We start from the raw sequence: 7,432 nt of genomic DNA, 5'->3' as shown, positions 1-7,432 counted from the left end.
CAATCCTCAATCCTCATTCTTCGATCCTCAATACCCAATCCTCCATATTCAATCCTCAATACTCAATCCTCAATCCTCAATCCTCAATCCTCAATCCTCAATCCTCAATCCTCAATATTCAATCCTCAGTCCCACATCCTCAATCTTCAATACTCACTCCTCAATCCTGAATCTTCAATCCTCAATACTCAGTCTTCAATCCTCAATCCTCAATCCTCAATCCTCAATCCTCAATCCTCATTCTTCAATCCTCAATACCCAATCCTCAATCTTCAATCCACAATCCTCAATCCTCAATTCTAAATCCTCAATCCTCAATCCTCAATCCTCAATCCTCAATCCTCAATCTTAACCTTCAATCCTCAGTACTCAATCTTCAATCCTCAATCCTCAATCCTCAATACTCAATCCTCAATCCTCAATCTTCAATCCTCAATCCTCAATTCTCAATACTCAATCCTCATTCTTCAATCCTCAATCCTCATCCTTCAATCCTCAATCCTCAATCCTCATTCTTCAATCCTCAATACCCAATCCTCAATTTCAATCCTCAATCCTCAATCCTCAATCCTCAATCCTCAATCCTCAATCCTCAATCGTCAATCTTCAATCCTCAATACTCAATCTTCAATCCTCAATCCTTAATTCTCAATACTCAATCCTCATTCTTCAATCCTCAATCCTCATTCTTCAATCCTCAATACCCAATCCTCAATCTTCAATCCTCAATCCTCAATCCTCAATTCGCAATCCTCAATCCTCAGTCCTCAGCCCTCAAACCTCAATCCTCAAACCTCAGCACTCATCCTCAATCCTCAATTCTCAATCGTCAGTCCACAGTCCTCAATCCTCAACCCTCAATCCTCGTTCCTCAAACCTCAATCCTCAACCCTCAGCCCTCATCCTCAATTCTCAATTCTCAATTCTCAATTCTCAATACTCAATCCTCAATCTTCAATCTTCAATCCTCAATAATCAATCTCCAATCCTAGATCCTCAATCCCCAATCCTCAATCCTTAATCCTCAATCTTCAATCCTCAATCCCCAGTCCTCAATCTCCAATCCTCAATGCTCAATCCTCAATCTTCAATCCTCAGTCCTCAATCCTCAATCCTCAATCCTCAATCCTCAAACCTCATTCCTCAATCCTCAATCTTCAATCCTCAATCCTCAATCCTCAATCCTCATTCTTCAATCCTCAATACCCAATCCACAATCTTCATTCCTCAATCCTCAATCATCAATTCTCAATCCACAATCCTCAATCTTCAATCCTCAATGCTCAATCCTCAATTCTCAATCCTCAGTCCTCAATCCTCAATCCTCAACCCTCAAACCTCAAACCTCAACCGTCAGTACTCGTCGTCAATCGTCAACACTCAATCCTCAATCCCCAACCTTCAATCCTCATTCTTCAATCCTCAATACCCAATCCTCAATCTTCAATCCTCAATCCTCAGTCCTCAATTCTCAATCCTCAATCCTCAGTCCCCAGTCCTCAAACCTCAATCCTCAACCCTCAGCCCTTATCCTCAATCCTCAATCCTCAATCCTTAATTCTCAGTCCTCAATCTTCATTCCTCAATACTCAATCTCCAATCCTCAATCCTCAATCCTCAATCCTCAATCCTCAATCCTCAATCCTCAATCCTCAATCCTCAATTTTCAATCCTCAATCTTCAATCCTCAATACACAATATTCAATCCTCCATACTCAATCCTCAATCGTCAGTCTTCAATCCTCAATCCTCGTTCTTCAATCCTCAATACCCAATCCTCAATCCTCAATCCTCAATCCTCAATCCTCAATTTTCAATCCTCAATCTTCAATCCTCAATACACAATATTCAATCCTCCATACTCAACCCTCAATCGTCAGTCTTCAATCCTCAATACTCAATCTTCAATCCTCAATCCTCAATCCTCAATCCTCAATCCTCAATCCTCAATCTTCAATCCTCAATACTCAATCTGCAATCTTCAATCCTCAAACCTCAATCCTCAATCCTCAATCCTCATTCTTCAATCCTCAATCCTCAATCCTCAATCCGCAATCTTCAATCCTCAGTACTCAATCTGCAATCTTCAATCCTCAATACTCAATCTTCAATCCTCAATCCTCAATACTCAATACTCAATCCTCATTCTTCAACCCTCAATCCTCATTCTTCAATCCTCAATACCCAATCCTCAATCTTCAATCCTCAATCCTCAATCCTCAATTCTCAACCCTCAATCCTCAGTCCTCAGTCCTCAAACCTCAATCCACAAACCTCAAACCTCAATTCTGAATCCTCAATCCTGCATCCTCGACCTTCAGCCCTCAGACCTAAACAATCAGTTGTCAATCCTCAATCCGCAGTAGAATATCCTCAATTCACAGTTTTCAATGCTCAATACTCGATCTGCAATCTTCAAATCTCTATCCACAAACATCAATTCTCATCACTCAATCCTGAACGCTCAGTCCTCAATCCTCAATCCCCAATCCTCAATCTTCAATCCTCAATCGTCAATCCTCAATCCTCAATCCTCAATCCTCAATCATCAATACTCAATTTTCAATCCTCAATCCTCAATCCTCAATACTCAATCCTCAATCCTCAATCATGAGTCATGAATACTCAATCTTCATAACTCAATCCTCAATCCTCAATCCTCAATCCTCAATCCTCAAACCTCAATCCTCATTCTTCAAACCTCAATCCTCAACCCTCAGTCCTCATCCTCAATTCTCAATTCTCAATCCTCAATCCTCAATACTCAATCTTCAATCCTGAATAATCAATCTCCAATCCTAGATACTCAATCCCCAATCCTAAATCCTTAATCCTCAATCTTCAATCCTCAATCCCCACTCCTCAATCTTCAATCCTCAATGCTCAGTCCTCAATCCTCAATCCTCAATCCTCAGTCCTCAATCCTCAATCATCGAACCTCAAACCTCAATACTCAATACTCAATCCTCAGAGCTCAATACGCAACCATCAATCCTCAATTCTCAATACTCAATAGAATATCCTGAATTCTCAGTATTCAATACTCAAACCTCAATCCTCAACCCTCAGCCCTCATCCTCCATCCTCAATCCTCGTTCCTCAATCCTCAATACACAATCCTCAATCCTCAATAGTCAATCTCCAATCCTAGATCCTCAATCCCCAATCCTCAATACTTAATCCTCAATCTTCAATCCTCAATCCTCAATTCTCAATCCTCAATACTCAATCTTCGATTCTCAATTCTCAATCCTCAATCCTCAATCCCCAACCCTCAACCTTCAACCCTCAATACTCAATACTCAATCCTCAATCCTCAATACGCAACCATCAATCCTCAATTCTCAATACTCAATAGAATATCCTGAATTCTCAGTATTCAATACTCAAACCTCAATCGTCAATCTTCAATCCTCAATACTCAACCTTCAATCATCAATCCTCAATCCCCAAACCTCAATCCTTAATCCTCAATCTTCAATCCTCAACCCTCAATCCTTAATCCTCAATCTTCAATCCTCAATCCTCAATACAAAATCTGCAATCCTCAGTCCTCAACCTTCAACCCTCAATCCTCATTCTCCAATCCTCAATACCCAATCCTCAATCTTCAACCCTCAATCCTCAATCCTCAATTCTCAATCCTCAATCCTCTGTCCTCAGTCATCAAACCTCAATCCTCAACTCTCAGCCATCATCCTCAATCCTCAATCCTCAATCCTCAATCCTCAATCCTCAATCCTCAGTCATCAACCTTCAATACCCAATACTCAATCGTCAATCGTCAATCCTCAATCTTCAATCCTCAATACTCAATCTTCAATCCTCAATCTTCAATCCTCAATCCTCAATCCTCAATCCTCAATCCTCAGTCATCAATCCACAATCTTCAATATTCAATCGTCAATCCGCAGTCCTCAATCCTCAATCCTCAATCCTCGTTCCTCAAACATCAATCCTCAACCCTCAGCCATCATCCTCAATCCTCAATACTCGTTCCTCAATCCTCAATACTCAATCCTCAATCCTCAAACCTAAATCCTCAATCCTCAATGGTCAATCTCCAATCCTAGATACTCAATCGCCAATCCTCAATCCTTAATCCTCAATTTTCAATCCTCTATCCTCAATTCTCAATCCTCAATCCTCAATCTTCAATCCTCAATCCTCAATCCTCAAGCCTCAATCTTCATTCCTCAATACTCAATCGTCAATCCTCAATACTCGACCATCAATCCTCAATTCACAATACTCAATAGAATATCCTGAATTCTCAGTATTCAATACTCAAACCTCAATCCTCAACCCTCAGCCCTCATCCTCCATCCTCAATCCTCAACCCTCAGCCTTCATCCTCCATCCTCAATCCTCAATCCTCAATCCTCAATCATCAATTCTCAATTTTCAATCCTCAATCCTCAATCCCCAGTCCTCAATCTTCAATCCTCAATGCTCAATCCTCAATCCTCAATCCTCAATCCTCAGTCCTCAATCCTCAATCATCGAACCTCAAACCTCAATACTGAATACTCAATCCTCAGTCCTCAATACGCAACCATCAATCCTCAATTCTCAATACTCAATAGAATATCCTGAATTCTCAGTATTCAATACTCAAACATCAATCCTCAACCCTCAGCCCTCATCCTCCATCCTCAATCCTCAATCCTCAAACCTCAATCTTCAATCCTCAATACTCAATCTTCGACTCTCAATACTCAGTCCTCAATTCTCAATCTTCAATCCTCGTTCCTCAAACCTCAATCCTCAACCCTCAGTGCTCATCCTCAATTCTCAATCCTCAATCCTCAAACCTCAATCTTCAATGCTCAATACTCAATCTTCGATTCTCAATTCTCAATCCTCAATCCTCAATCCTCAATCCCCAATCCTCAATAGTCAATCTCCAATCCTAGATCCTCAATCCCCAATCCTCAATACTTAATCCTCAATCTTCAATCCTCAATCCTCAATTCTCAATCCTCAATACTCAATCTTCGATTCTCAATTCTCAATCCTCAATCCTCAATACGCAACCATCAATCCTCAATTCTCAATACTCAATAGAATATCCTGAATTCTCAGTATTCAATACTCAAACCTCAATCGTCAATCTTCAATCCTCAATACTCAACCTTCAATCATCAATCCTCAATCCCCAATACTCAATCCTTAATCCTCAATCTTCAATCCTCAATCCTCAATCCTTAATCCTCAATCTTCAATCCTCAATCCTCAATACCCAATCTGCAATCCTCAGTCCTCAACCTTCAACCCTCAGTCCTCATTCTTCAATCCTCAATACCCAATCCTCAATCTTCAACCCTCAATCCTCAATCCTCAATTCTCAATCCTCAATCCTCAGTCCTCAGTCCTCAAACCTCAATCCTCAACTCTCAGCCATCATCCTCAATCCTCAATCCTCAATCCTCAATCCTCAATCCTCAATCCTCAGTCATCAACCTTCAATACTCAATACTCAATCGTCAATCGTCAATCCTCAATTTTCAATCCTCAATACTCAATCTTCAATCCTCAATCTTCAATCCTCAATCCTCAATCCTCAATCCTCAGTCATCAATCCACAATCTTCAATATTCAATCGTCAATCCGCAGTCCTCAATCCTCAATCCTCAATCCTCGTTCCTCAAACATCAATCCTCAACCCTCAGCCATCATCCTCAATCCTCAATACTCGTTCCTCAATCCTCAATACTCAATCCTCAATCCTCAATAGTCAATCTCCAATCCTAGATCCTCAATCCCCAATCCTCAATCCTTAATCCTCGATATTCAATCCTCAATCCTCAATTCTCAATCCTCAATACTCAATCCTCAATCCTCAATCCTCAATCCCCAATCCTCAACCTTCAATCCTCAATCCTCAATCCTCAAGCCTCAATCCTCAATCCTCAATCTTCAATCCTGAATACTCAATCTTCAATCCTCAATACTCAATCTTCAATCCTCAACCCTCAATCCACAATCCACAATCCTCAATCCTCAATCATCAACCTTCAATCCTCAATACTCAATCTTCAATCCTCAATCCTCAATCCTGAATCGTCAATCCTCATTCTTCAATCCTCAATACCCAATTTTCAATACTCAATCCTCAATCCTCAGTCATCAATCCTCAATCCTCAATACTCAATCGTCAATCCTCAGTCCTCAATTCTCAATCCTCAATCCTCGTTCCTCAATCCTCGATACTCAATCGTCAATCCCCAGTGCTCAATTCTCAATCCTCAATCCTCGTTCCTCTAACCTCAATCCTCAACCCTCAGTCCTCATCCTCAATTCTCAATCCTCAATCCTCAAACCTCAATCTTCAATCTTCAATACTCAATCCTCAATCCTCAATACTCAACCATCAATCCTCAATTCTCAATACTCAATCGAATACCCTGAATTCTCAGTATTCAATACTCAAACCTCAATCCTCGACCCTCAGCCCTCATCCTCCATCCTCAATCCTGAATCCTCAATCCTCAATCTTCAATCCTCAATACTCAATCATCAATCTTCAATCCTCAATCCTCAATCCTCAATACTCAATCCTCAATCCTCAGTCATCAATCCTCAATCTTCAGTACTCAATCGTCAATCCGCAGTCCTCAATCCTCAATCCTCAACCCTCGTTCCTCAAACATCAATCCTCATCCCTCAGCCATCATCCTCAATCCTCAATCCTCGTTCCTCAATCCTCAAACCTCAATCCTCAATCCTCAATGGTCAATCTCCAATCCTAGATCCTCAATCGCCAATCCTCAATGCTTAATCCTCAATTTTCAATCCTCTATCCTCAATTCTCAATCCTCAATCCTCAATCTTCAATCCTCAATCCTCAATCCTCAAGCCTCAATCTTCATTCCTCAATACTCAATCGTCAATCCTCAATACTCGACCATCAATCCTCAATTCACAATACTCAATAGAATATCCTGAATTCTCAGTATTCAATACTCAAACCTCAATCCTCAACCCTCAGCCCTCATCCTCCATCCTCAATCCTCAATCCTCAAACCTCAATCTTCAATCCTCAATACTCAATCTTCGACTCTCAATACTCAGTCCTCAATTCTCAATCCTCAATCCTCGTTCCTCAAACCTCAATCCTCAACCCTCAGTCCTCATCCTCAATTCTCAATCCTCAATCCTCAAACCTCAATCTTCAACCCTCAATACTCAATACTCATGCCTCAATCCTCAATACGCAACCATCAATCCTCAATTCTCAATACTCAATAGAATATCCTGAATTCTCAGTATTCAATACTCAAACCTCAATCCTCAACCCTCAGCCCTCATCCTCCATCCTCAATCCTCAATCCTCAAACCTCAATCTTCAATCCTCAATACTCAATCTTCGATTCTCAATTCTCAATCCTCAATCCTCAATCCTCAATCCCCAATCCTCAATCTTCAACCC

Source organism: Calliopsis andreniformis, unplaced genomic scaffold (genome assembly GCF_051401765.1).
Source record: "Calliopsis andreniformis isolate RMS-2024a unplaced genomic scaffold, iyCalAndr_principal scaffold0091, whole genome shotgun sequence".
NCBI lineage: Eukaryota > Metazoa > Arthropoda > Insecta > Hymenoptera > Andrenidae > Calliopsis > Calliopsis andreniformis.
The sequence above is the reverse complement of the archived record's forward strand: the minus strand, read 5'-3'. Positions refer to the sequence as shown.